The 13,267-nt window shown below is 33.6% G+C and overlaps 1 pseudogene; it reads right to left on the bottom strand.

The window, feature by feature from the left end:
* Positions 1-4,566: 4,566 nt before the first annotated feature.
* LOC112529139 lies at positions 4,567-12,327 on the bottom strand (annotated as a pseudogene).
* Positions 12,328-13,267: the final 940 nt, after the last annotated feature.

The raw sequence follows: 13,267 nt of genomic DNA, 5'->3' as shown, positions 1-13,267 counted from the left end.
CGGGGACTTTTATTTGGAAACATATACTCTCAAGCGCATCAATTTAGCATTTATTCTAAGTGCGGAAACAGTTGCAAAAACAAAACATAATGAACCCGACTAAGCAATTTCTTAGCCCAAGAGGTTCCAAGTAAAACTTGACTAAGCAGTTCCTTAGCCCAATGGTTTCAAGCAAAGCATCGACTAAACAGTTCTTTAGTCCCCAATATTTCAAATACATTAACATGCAAAGTTTGCTCAATTTCATGCTTTTCCCCCAGAAATATAAAAAACATTAAAAGTGGGGTCGTGAGAACTCACATGTTTTGCGATTATCCGAATGATTCCTTAAGGACTTGCTATGCTCGCTCGCACTTCCTGACAGACCAACCAGCGCTATATTACTTACGGTTTTCCTTGGCTAAGGTAGAGCAAGATTGTTCTAAATGCAAGGTCATCAAGTGTTTTTATAAAATAAAGCCGATTTAATTATTTATTAAAAGGAACCTTCCAAAAATCCAAATAATGACATCATTAAATGTCATCCCAAAACAAATGATGGCTGCCGCCAATTACCAAAACCAAGAGATTTTGAGTSGGTTTAACACTCTTTTCAAGATTAATCCACAATTCTTGAGCCACACGCCTTCATCACCGATTGCATGTAGCTCAATATTCCCAAGAATTAAAAAGAGTCTAACACAAAACTACCATCTTTGAACAACTTCCAGAAAACAAAAATATATTCCGATTCCAACAAGTTTTCAAAGGGATAAATCCGTTTAAAGTTGCATGCAAGACCTATCATCCAAAAATGTGATCGAACCTCTCATGCAAGTAATTTTTCTTTCTTTAGGGACTAAGAATCTTGGATCACAGATTATCATTCCAGCGAAGACACATGCAGGTCTTGGATGAATAATCTCTCCTCTTTACAATCCCAAAAATTTTACTTAAAGAATCGAGTAGAGAGAAGAATAACGACTTCCGGATATCTAAAAGAAAATAGAACAGCTTTAAAAACATACATTTTCTTGATAAAAAGACACGAACAGATCTTCAAGATCAGCAAAAGTCCTTGAGTTTTGCAAGGAGATGGAATCGGTTGACAAGTGATGGAATTAGAGAGAGAGATGAACTGGCTGGAAATTTGGAAAGTGAAGATCTTTCAAAAGGGAATGGGGTATTTATATGTGGATTCAATGAAAAGAATGTGCTGACCTCTAAAGGCCCAAGCCCAAAAAGACTTTTAATTACAAACTAAAAGACCCCAATAAATACAACAAAACATTTTTGACAAAAGATTTAAACACCCTTCTTCCAAATTAATAATTGGCAACCAAATATAAAAGATTGGAACTTTGGAATTTTGAATTTTTAAAAAAAGAATGAAACGAAAATGTCGACTTTATTTTTATGTGAAATGTTTAAAAATTTTATTTGGCATTGCACGAACTAACTTGGTTAGCTACCCGCCGAAATGTGGTCTAATCAAACTAATTAAACATGACGATCTTTGGTCAACAAGGCTAAATACTAAAAAGACTTAGTTTTCAATAAAGGCCCTAAAATGGAATACTAACCTGAAATTCCAAAATGCAGAGTTGTCACAATATATATAATCTTAATAGTATGAGAGCACCAAGTAATCCCTTAATTTTCACCTAAGCAGGTTCTCGAAAATAACAAGGATGGGCTTATACATGCCATCAAAATAAATCGAGTCTGACTTAGTCTTTTAAATTAAAGAATCGTTCTATGTTGATATCCATAAAAGATTGTTCTTGTTCTTGTTTATAAAAATCTGATATCATAATTTTTTCTTGTACTATATCTTCTACTAATGGTAAATTATAATAATTTTGTAGTTTATTATAACTTTTTTCATATGTCATACCTAAATTTGTCATACATTCTATTATCATATCATCAACTTCTTCTTGTATAGTTAATTCTGTAAATTTTCTGTTAATTATTTGATCTAATGTTTTATTAGTTTATTCGGTTTTAAAAGTTGTATTTGTTTCGTTGTTAGTTATATCTTCTTCTAAATAATCAATTAAGCTATAATCATACTCTTCTTCTTGAAAGTTTATTAACAGAATTATGAGACGAGGATCAGGAAGCAATAGTTCACAACAAGTTATCCAACTAGAAGAAGAAATAGATTTAGATAGAAATATAGATTTATACAATCAACACCAATTAGATATTCTAAATCCAAGAATATTATATCAAACAGGAGTTTTAAATATAAATACAGTTCTAATTCGTAGCAGCCGTGAAGAAAGCTTAAGAGTATTAGATAAAACAGTAACAGTAGAATTATTTTCACCAGAAACAATACAAAAAATAAAACAAACAGGAAAACATTTTGCTCATATAGGCTTAGTAATTATAGGAGTTAAAGCATTAGGACGTAAAAATTTAGGAACAAAATTATTAGCATTATTATTAGATAAAAGTTGGAAAACAGATATGAAAAGGGCAATTATTTCTGAATCCAGCAAAAAATAATACTTTAATACAAGACACAGCAATTAGAAATTTAGAACAATTAAGTATAGCTGACATGAAATATATAAATGAATTCACATTAGATTTACAAGATTACTATCACAAACAGATCAAGCTATGGATGACAATTTATGTGATAAATACTTTGTAAAATTACCAGGAGACTTAGGAAGATATATACATGACATCTGGAAACAATATGCTAATAATAAAAATACAGGGATAGGTCCAAGAATAACTTATACATTTAGTATATTAGAAGACAAATGCAAAGAAGTAGCTTTACAAGAACAATTAAAAAAGGTGGACAAGGTCGGGTTTCCGTTAAACCACAAAATGAAACTTAAAACCACATAAAGAAGGTAAGACAGAGTATACTTACAAAGAAGTTTGACGGTGTTGAAGTAGAGAGAATATGTGCAGCGTTTGACGGTGTTGAAGTAGGAAGAGTATATGCAGCGGAGAAAAATAAATTTATAGAAAATTTAGATTACATTAAATCACAGAATAATCAGATTATAAACGAGTTAAAAGATATTAAAAAAGAATTATTAGGTAAAACAAGCTCACAACAATATTTAAGATCTGCGATTAGCATTAATTTATTCTCTGTATTCTCTTTCTTGTCTTCGTCTGAAGAAAGACTCATAGAAGATGATGTATTGTGTTTTTGTTGTATGGGTTGTATCACCTTTCTTTTGCTTTTATCTTTTTTATCCATCTGCAGCAAATTAACAAATAGATTCTGATAAATCTATTGAAATAAATTTGATCCAAAAACCTGTTTGTTTCTTAGATAATTCTAAGGATTTTAATCTTTCTTTCATATTTTTATAGTGAAGATGTTTTGGATGATAAAGATCTTGAATGTTAGGGTTGCTTTCTAAGTCTTGAATTTCTTTTTCTAATTCTTTAAGTTGCTTAAAATTTGAGGCTTGTTGTTTCCAATATTCTTTGAGATACTGTGTTTAGTTTTTATAGGCTTTTTGACCTTTGGTTTCTTAGATATAACATATGTTTAATTTGTATTTGTTTCCTTTAACTTAAAGATAAAGTTAGGTGACATTTGTCATTAGAATTAGTGATCGAATTGTCCGATTGATTAGTTAAAGGAAACAAATACAAATTAAACATATGTAAGATCTAAGAAACCAAAGGTCAAAAAGCCTATAAAGACTAGTATGTTAAAGTCTAAAAGAAAACAGGAAATATGTCGGATGGAATCGTCATTGCTTTCGTCAGCTTTTCTAGACATCTCTATGTGTACTGTCGACTGATACTGGTGATGATGGATCTATATACGGATTTGAATCTGGAAATTCTCTGTTGTTGACATCTATTGGGCATATATGGCTTTCTCCGATAAACGGCATATATATATATATATGTATGTATATATATATATATATATATGTAGAGGGATGTTATTCTACACCCTTTGTCATTCATACACCCTATACAACTCTCATCTCAACCATTCAATTTTTAATCAATTAATTGTTTCCTAATATAAAGTATTAATCATAATTAATAAACTCTATTCATATTCCATAAATATTCAAATCATAATAAATGAACTCCAATCATTTCTATAAATATCTCAATTAACTGGGTTGCAAAGGTTGTACAAATGCACAAGGTTGTAAAAGAAATATACCTTATATATGTATGTATATATATATATATATATATATATATATATATATATATATGTATGTCGTTTGAATTGGAATTCGGTGTATATATCATTTCCCATCCATATCGAGCAAAATGTCTTTCTGACTACCGATTGGAGTTTCCAAACCAGCAAAATAGCGTTTTCACAGATTAACGTATGGTTGGAGATGGCTTTACCAATTAAGCATTTTCAGATGGATTAACATATTAGATATTGAGATTTTTTCAATCACTACCAGTTGGATTGGATTGTTCAAAACTCTTCAAACCAACAAACCCAACTCCAAACAATGGACACAATCACAAGATTTTCCATTATAACCACAAGAAACATGGCTCAAACACAACTCATATATCTCAAATTCTTTCCTTTTCCTCTTCACTCATAAGAAATGACACCAAAACTCATTTATAGCAACAACAACAACAAAAAAAACCAAATGGAGCAAAAGAGTATACATTAGAACAAGTATAGCCCCAAGACACCAATCTCTCCATTTTGCATACAACACAAAACGAAAAAAAGTCGCTACATCGTATAAACATACATACATACCCTATACGGACGGCTATACGTATAATAACTACCAAATACGGTTACCCATTATACTTAATAACTTCACCTTTTTTCCCCGTTTCTAACCCTTCTTCAAACCGTTACTAATTTTCCTCATTTTTCCACATGTTTTGGTACAAGGCGTTGAACCAGTTCTGGAGATGCATGAGCAAGCTCTGTAAAAGTTGATGAGTTTGTGTGAGTAAATCAAGCTTGATAAATCGCATACAGGTAGAGTAGGATGTATGCAAACCTTTCCTCTACCCTTCAAGTGATAGAGAGTTTGCTTATGAGAAAACCCGATGCAAGCAGGGTAGGGTAAGGATGATTTCAGATGGCGAAATCGAAAAAATGTCTTTTGAGTGGGTTTTAATAACTAACGATGTAAACAAGTAATTAAAAGGAGCAAGGGTGTAAGGATTCATTAAGACTTTTAAACAAATAAATCTGGTGATACGTTCCAAAAAGCTTATCTTATCCGATCATTAGCTTTTTATAAGGCACTCTCTGGAGGTTGAGAGTGACACGCATGGGTAGGATGTAGGCAGATCATTCCTCTACCCGAAGGGATAGAGAAGTTGTTTACGTGAAAACCCTATGCTTGTAAAACAAAAATATTCAAAGAAACAAGAGAGCAAGCCAAGTACCATTTTTTTAAGAAAATGCAAAGAAATGTGATTGTCGTACCTTGTGGTGTGAAATTGAATAGGGCGGGAAGGGGTTTGCCATTTGGTAACGTTGTGTTTGGATCCCTCAAATCGTCAAAGAATGGGTGGGCACATGCTTCCAACTGAAAAACACAATAATCATGAACATCCCGTTTACTTCTTAGCATTAAATCTTTTACTAAACTATAAAGCATTTGGTTAAAAGTCTTAAAAACATCTTATTAAGCATTAGGTATTGCTTAGTAGACGAAGGATCGTGTGAGAATAAGAGTTAAGGTGAGAAGTATAAGAAGGGATTTGGACCCTTGGATCACTTTTAGTTAGCGTTGATCTAATGGTTCAGATGAAGTCCCAAAATAACCCATGAATTAGCTTAGGAGAGTATTTTCAATTGATCTTTCAATTAGGATTGATCCAAGGGTGGAGATCCCTTCTTACCCTTCTCACGATAACTATTATTCTTACCGGAAACCAACTCTTGCTTATTAATGCATAATCACTTAAATTTAAAGTTTCCAAGTAATTATTGCATACACAAAACTTCTTAAAGCTCTTTAAACTCCATAAAACTAACTGATAACCGCCTCATAAACACGTTCAAATACAGGATAATCATTAAGCCTAGTATAAATAAATGAAAAACAAGTAACAGGGATTTACTTACAGCACTACATCGCAGTTTTGGTGAATACTGAAGTAGGCGTGACACGAGATCAACTGCTTCGGGCGGCATTCGCTTGTGAAATATCTGAAAAAGAAGGTATAAAAATAAATTGCTATTCTTCAAAGTAGTTTTTCAAAGAGTAAATTGTCATTTTCATCCCTATGGTTTATAAAATTGTGATTTTAGTCCTTATGGTTTGCAATTTATTGCTATTTTCGTCCCTGGACTGAATTCCTACCCAAGTAAAAGGGACTAAAAAGTAAAGAATTGTAAACCACAGCGATCAAACAACAATAAATTGTAAATCATAAGAAAGAAAATAGCAATAAATTACAAACCATAAAGATGAAAACAGCAATTTCTCAACCACAACAAAGAAAAACATAATTTACTCTTTTAAACAAGAAAGTATCCACCCCCACCCCCACCCCCAAAAGAAATGAGAAATACATATTATTTCTCATGTCCAATGCATTTGGGATGCAGACCGGACGGGAAAGGATTAGTGAAACTGAGGTAGGCGGGCCGCGGGTGCAAGAATTCCAGAAGGTTTTAGGGTTTTAATTTGACATGGGTAGTTTAGTAATTTACCAATCTTGCCCCATGTCCCTATAATTTGTTCCATCTAATTTGGGACCAAAAAAATGCATCTTTTGTCTCGATCACATCCTGTCCCTGTCTAATGTCGTACCAAACATGTTAAAAACATAAATTCCTTATTTATGAACAAACCTTATGCCATGGATGAGCCTTGATCTGTGGAAACTTGAATTCTGTGTAATGAGGATTCATACACTTGATTTCCTCTCTTGTTGGTGTTCCCAAAATCTAAAATAAAACATGGAAAAGGTAACTGTCAGAATGAAGATTAAAAATTAAAATGATTTTAGAGTGCCGAAGAACGTAAAAGATCAGACCTTGATAATCTCTACCAGCTGATCTACCCCACTTTCGCCAGGAAAAAGAGGCTGTGAATGTATATAACTCATAAAGATCAGAAGAAGTTTAAAATTTTGCAACTTTAATCTAAAGGTTCCAACACAAAACAGATGTAAAGACCATAAAGGCACTCAAATGTTTCAACAATCTTGTCACGAATCGAATCTAAACCACAATAGCATACATATACATACATACATACATATTATATATACGGGACTAATCAAATGGGAACTTGGTAGTTTGTGATAACCGTGGGATCTAATGTGAACCAATCATTTACGATAAACAATGTTATTTCTTAAAATAAAGTAAAAGGGTAAATTAGTAATTTGATATAATGATATTCCCAATTTGTATTTAATTAAATTATTTAACAACTCTCTCTCTCTCTCTCTCTTTCTCTCTCATTCATGCATTTTTGGTTTCTGGTTGTTTCTGAATTATGTACCGATTGTCTGTGTAAAGCCAACTCGAGACGGGTTAGGTCCGATGAAGTGTATCACAATTGTATTTTTCGAAGTGTATCAGATAGCGTTACTTTACGAAGTGTATCTCAATATGTATTTTTGTTATTTTCACCATTTTAAGGGTATCACGGTGTGCATTTCGTTATTTTTGTTGCTTTACAAAGGGTATCAAAGTGTGCATCTAGTATGTATCTTAGGTATCATAGTGGTATCATTTGTATGTATCTTTTATTTAACATTGTCGATGTTTTTTAGGTATCACATTGTGTACCTTGTGTTCGCATGGTGTTCGCTGGAATAAGGTTCAACTGGGAGAGAAGAGATAAAATTTCTAAAATACCTAAAATGCCCTTCAATTAAAATTTTAAGTCAAAATTACCAAAATTGTTAACTTACTAATTTATCCTTTGATTTGTGGTTGATTGGACCTCACGGTTATCACAAATTACTGAGATCTCCCTTGAATGTGTGTGTGTGTGTGTGCATCAACTAGAAGCGCTATGAAACCTTTGAAAGAGATTAGAAAACCATGCTAAAATTAGTAATGGACCTGCCCCAGCAGTAACTCGGCCAAAACACAACCAGCAGACCACATATCTATAGCATTGGTGTATTCTGTTGCTCCAAAGATCAATTCAGGCGCCCGATAATATCTTGAACAAATATACGAGATATTTGGTTCCCCGGGTACCTAAATTTGGCAAATAGAATGTTAATTGCATTCTAACTGACAAAAGATTGTGATTCGGGTACTTACCAACATCTTTGCACTCCCAAAATCACATAGCTTCAACTGATGAGTGTGTGGATTAACCTGCAAATCAAGATCTCAAAATATTAAATTACGCCAGCCAATTATTATATGGGTTTCATAATGAACAAGAAGTCCATATTCTGAAAGGCATAGACAAGGGCCTGCTTGTTAGCAGCTTAATGCGAAGCTTATTCGGTCAGCTATACATGATTGTTTGGTAGTCGCTTAATGATATATACAAAGTGGCTTATTCATTAAGCTTCTAGGGAAATCTTTATGCAGAAAGTCAAGTTTTTTCCAAACCTATCCATTCCAATTAAAAGCATGCTCCTTATATCTATGAAAAAACCCTCCTAAACGAAAACCTTCCCAATCTATTAAGACAGATTAATCCACATAGACAGCTTTTTCCATACATTAATTATGTTTGTTAGCAACTTAATGAGTTTAATGAGAGTCAGCTTATTTGGTCAGCTATACATGATTGTTTGGTAGCGGCTTAATGATATAGAAAGTAGCTTATTCAGTAAGCTTCTAAGGGGAAGCTTTATGCAGAAAGCCTAGTTTTTTTTTTTCAAACCAGCCCCTCCCAATTAAGAAACATGCTATCTCCGTCTATGAAAAAACCTTCCAAACAAAAACCTTCCCGATCTATACAAACAGCTTTATCCGGACAGGATTAAATATGTTAGAAGATCTTACCAATAGATTCTGTGGCTTAATATCACGATGGCATACACCAATCACGTTGTGTATATAGTTAAGAGCCCGGCAGATCTGAACCAAGATGAATATGAAATCAGATAGTCAATTAGCATGTAGGTACCAAATCAACAAACGAAAAAGACGTCACTGCTTGAGTATGAATTTCACCTGATATGTGTACAATTGTACGTATATAAGAGGTATGTGCTGAGTCATCCTGCTGTAGTGCCTCGACACCCGATATACCGTTTCAGGTACATATTCTAACACAACGTTGAGGTACACTTCGTTCTTTTCAGTAGTTGAATAGAAACAATTTTTCAAAGGAACGACATTTGGATGATCAAGTAAACGCATAATTTGAAGTTCTCTGTTTTTGTATCGTTTATCCTGTAGCACCTTCTTTATAGCAACAGATTCACCGGTTTCAAGGCATTTGGCCTAAAAATCAAGGTACAAAGTGATGCAGAGTAAGAAAAAAGAGAATCACAAATAAGAGTAGGATCTTAAGTATATGTATTGATTTAGAACTCCATGGTATCCTTATTCTTTGGAGCATCCACAATGGAGGTTCTTATTGAGGATTCTTTTGGGGTTTTTATAACAACCTCCACTGTGTGAAAAAGGTTTTTGATTTTTATTAGAACCCGGGTGCTTAACAAGAACCCGGGTTCTTGTATAAATTTCTTTTTTGTTATTGTTTTCTTTATTATTTTTATTATTTCTTAATCATTTTGTTTTCTTTTAATAAATATATAAAGCATACAAGGTAAGGTAAAATTGAAAAAAATATATATAAATAATTTTTTTAATTTCGTTGATATTTTTACAATAATTTAATTTTATAATTAATATTTACAAGTCATAACAATAACACTTTTTGAAAATCTAAAAAGCAAAAACATAATTACCTCAATTGGTCATTTCCTTTATGCCTACTCCATATTTTGTGAAACAATTTTTTTCTAAATGATGTACATTGTTATGTATTTCTGTCTAATTTTAAGTTGAAAAAATTGTTATGTATTTTGAATTATTTTACATAACTTTTGATTTTATATAAGTTTTGTTTTCTTAAAAATATAAAAAAAAATTAGGCACATTTGCCCATGGGCAAGCCCGGGTATGGGAAAGTTTTCATGCCCGTAAAAAGGGTTTGGGTTTGCCATATTAAGCCCGTTGGACAAGATAATTAGGTTTGGCCCAAGCCCACAAACGATCAATTCTATACCCAAGTACCTCAAAAACAACACCAAAGGAACCAGTGCCAACCACGCGCTCCGCCATGTAAGACAAAGTCTACACCAAAACAGATTCAGTAACGTAAGTAAAACATTAAATATAAGCATGCCAATTACAAACGCATCCCATATATGACGTGTTGCATACACGTAGTTTTATCATATATGTCGTTTCTCTCCCATCTCCGGCAAAATGCCGTTCTTGCTGGCCAATTGGAGTTCTCAAACTGGCAAAATGGCATTTAACCGTAGGGTTGACATTCATGATTATAATCATCTAAAGAATGATCACCTGCTTTGGTTGTCCATTTTGACCACCGACAGTAGTCACTATTATCTGACCCTTTTCTGTTCCATTACCGTTGACAACAGTAGCCTCAATTTCCTGCTTTACAAGTAACTATCAGAAACGCAAACAAAACCAGTATATCTAGAGCTGTAAACGAACCAAATGGATATAAATCTTACTTTGTCTTCAGATTTATCCTCCTTGATTTTCATTTCATGCATTTCCTTTGGAAGCTCATCAAAGTCGGATTTTTCAGGTTTAGCAATAGAAGATGTGTTCGATGTGCTTGCAGCCATATCCGTAGATGTAGCATCCATATGCTGCTCTACATCATCAGTTCTCTGATCTACTGATTGTGGTCCACCAATAACATGTGATTCTACCTCTTGCTCAACCTTTACCCTCTTAATGCTAGAATCTCCACCCTACAAAAGCATCAAGTTCAAGTACACACTACACAAGTGACACAACAATAGAAAAATTCCTAATGAGGTATAATTCGTCTAAGACCATAGAAATTTCCAGAGAGTAAACCTTCATGGATTTCCAAGCATATTTGATGTATTTTCAACAAAAATGGAAAGTTTTGATTCATTGTGCAGCTAATGGATAAGGAATATTTGTTTCTTGATGTGATTATCGACATTTATATGGTAGTAGTTGAATAAATTTACTTCTATTTGTTTGAAATGTTGTGTGATCTCTATTGATACTATTACTGCTGGTTTCGAGGAGAGATTAAACATTGTAATAGAATAAATCTTCTAAAACCATAGAAATTTCCAAATAGTAAACCTTCATGGATTTCTAAGCATATTGGGAACAAATCTAACACATTTCATCCCAAATGACAAAGATAACATTTATTCTTGTTTTCCACAAGCATTCGGGCAGCCAATACTAAGGGAAATTTACAGAAATAGCCAATCTGCCAAAAGGCTTTCACTTTTTTAGCCATTTTCTGACCCCAATTCAGTTTTTAGCCAATCCTTACACATATTTTCGGCCAAAAAATGAATCTTTACACGCATATGCGTAAGGTTTCTGCATAAAGATTCCACACAGAAACCAATCCTTATACTGAAATAGCAATGGGTGTGGAATGCATAAGCATAAACCTTAAGCATATGCTTAAGGATTCTCTTTTTCTTTTTGCCAAAAATCAATACTTAAGCATATACATAAGGCTTTCTGCTTAAGGCTTCTGCTTAAGGATCGGCTAAAAACTGAATTGAAGTCTGAAAATGGCTATAAAGTGAAAAGAGTTTGGGAGATTGGCTATTTCTCTAAATAAATTTCTCCAAATTAATCAGATGCACAGTCGCACACTCCCATAATATGAGCAATAAAGATGAACGAACTCGTACGGATTAAAGGATACCACTTTTAAAAAAAAAAAGCATCTGCATTTCGATAATTCCTAGGCGCTACAATGTTTAATCTTTCCTTGATACCAACGTATCAATAGAGATCACACAACATTTCAAATTTATTCAACTACTGTCATATAAATGTCGATAATCACATGAAGAAACAAATATTCCTCATCAATTTAGCTGCACAATAAATCAAAACTTTCCATTTTCGTTGAAAATACATCAAACGTAAACCGATAAAAAAAACTCACCGGATCTGAAACGGACGACCGACCAGACGCAATACTCTTCAGACGACGCATCACATTCATTATGTTTCGAAAATCATAACCCTAAATCCCCCACTTCTCTCTCTCTCTCTCTCCAGAAACCACAAACACTTTCTCTACAAACTCCCAAAATTCTAACCTTCTTCCAAAACGACGACCGCCACCGCCGTGGAGGAGGAATTCGCGACCACACACACAACCCTCCCCCACCTTCTTCTTCTTCTTCTCTCTCTCTCTCTCTAAATCTCTCTCTTTCTCTCTCTAAACGTAATCTCTCTCTCTCTCTCTCTCTCTCTTCTGGTCAAAGGTGTAAACCTGAAAGAGCCCAATCATTCATTCCTTACCTCATTCTGTACACTAGTCAAACTTTCATTCTCCACCGTCCGATTTCATCATGATCGTTTGATCCAACAACTACGACTGATGGTAACATTGGATGCTAGTGAATGAGTTTTGAATTGTTATTTCCGAAAATGCCCTTCCCACAGGAATATTCTTTTGGGTACCCACACCACACCCTTTCATTTATTTTACTTTTTTAACCTTTACTATTAAAAATATTTAAATTACATTTTTGGTCCTTGTGTTTTATACGAAATAATATCGTAGGTTCCTAAAATGAAATAATTACGGATTTGATCATTATGATATGTATTTTATAACGTTTTTGTTCCCTTGTCTTAACTTCGTTAGATAAATTATATTAATCGAGTTGATTCAGGGGTATTTTTGTCATTTTACTATTTTATTTGTTGTCTGTATGAAACATTAAAACCTTATTGCTACTGGTCTATGTGTACTCTCGTCGATTTCATCAAAAGAACTCTGGAATTGTCTGTCATTCACTGTCTTCGACTGATACACTTTACAGACTAGTTTAGCCCCATATCTTCTCCCTCTTCGACCATCTCTGCCCCCATTTTCGTTTCCACTTTGGCAGCCATCTTTGTTTCCAAATGGGGATATTGGTGGTAGATAAAATGGTGACGATGGTGAAATCATGGCAAATATCAGTCATCTATGTGGTTTATCATATGCTCTGCCGATGTATAACTCATCAAAATAGTCCAAAATGGCAACTATCAAGGCATCTAACGGTGATATCTGACCTGGAAAGTATGAGGTATGAAATTTGATAACCCAACATAAAAAATGATGAAACC

Source organism: Cynara cardunculus (assembly GCF_001531365.2).
Source record: "Cynara cardunculus var. scolymus isolate 2C chromosome LG 16, CcrdV1, whole genome shotgun sequence".
Classification (NCBI taxonomy): Eukaryota; Viridiplantae; Streptophyta; class Magnoliopsida; order Asterales; family Asteraceae; genus Cynara; species Cynara cardunculus.
This window is presented reverse-complemented; position numbering and strand designations above follow the sequence as displayed.